We start from the raw sequence: 798 nt of genomic DNA, 5'->3' as shown, positions 1-798 counted from the left end.
CGAGAGAGAGAGGGTCGATAATTAATCGGGCAGACAGTAAAAGAGGATAAATGTGTTGTTTGAATCCTTGAAAGGAACATACAAAACAATTTATTGCTTTTTAGTGAATACGTCGTTGATGATGAACGAAGAAGAGTGAAGCTGGATAGCCAATGAAATGTGTGAGGATAAAAACCAGTGACACAAGAAATACAGCTGGTTAAAGGAAAGTAATTATAATGTTTAAAACTGTCGAAATGAGAGACTGATAATAATTTTTAAAGTGGTTTTTAAAGAATCTCTCTCTTTGAAACACTCACACTCATCAGGTCAAAGAGAAAGGTAGGAAACCCACAAACTGTACAATTACATGTACTCGCTCGGATTGATAGATACAGAGACATTCAGATACTGGTATCCAGACGAAAAAAAAAGTAAAGAACACACAGAAAAAGGTAAAAGTGTGCAGACAATATTATTGTATCAATGTGGAAAGAGTAGGAAAAATGCCAAAAGCCGATATGTTCTCACCATGCACAACAGGGAGTCGCATTCATTTTCAGGTTCTTATCTTTGTGTGTTCTCGTGCATATCCAAACGCAAGAGCGAGCGCTCAACTGACAGTGTATTTGTGTATCTTTGTGTGTGTGTGTGTGTGTGTGTGTGTGTGTCTTTGTGTGTGTGTGTGTGTTTGTGTGTTGGTGTGCGTTTGCATGTATGTTTTATTTGTGTGTGTGTGTTTACGTGTGTGTATGTGTGTGTTTGTGAGTGTGTTTGTGTGTGTGTGTGTGTGTGTGTAGGTGTGGTTGCTTGTGTGTG

Source organism: Aplysia californica, unplaced genomic scaffold (genome assembly GCF_000002075.1).
Source record: "Aplysia californica isolate F4 #8 unplaced genomic scaffold, AplCal3.0 scaffold00068, whole genome shotgun sequence".
NCBI classification, from domain to species: Eukaryota; Metazoa; Mollusca; class Gastropoda; order Aplysiida; family Aplysiidae; genus Aplysia; species Aplysia californica.
The sequence above is the reverse complement of the archived record's forward strand: the minus strand, read 5'-3'. Positions refer to the sequence as shown.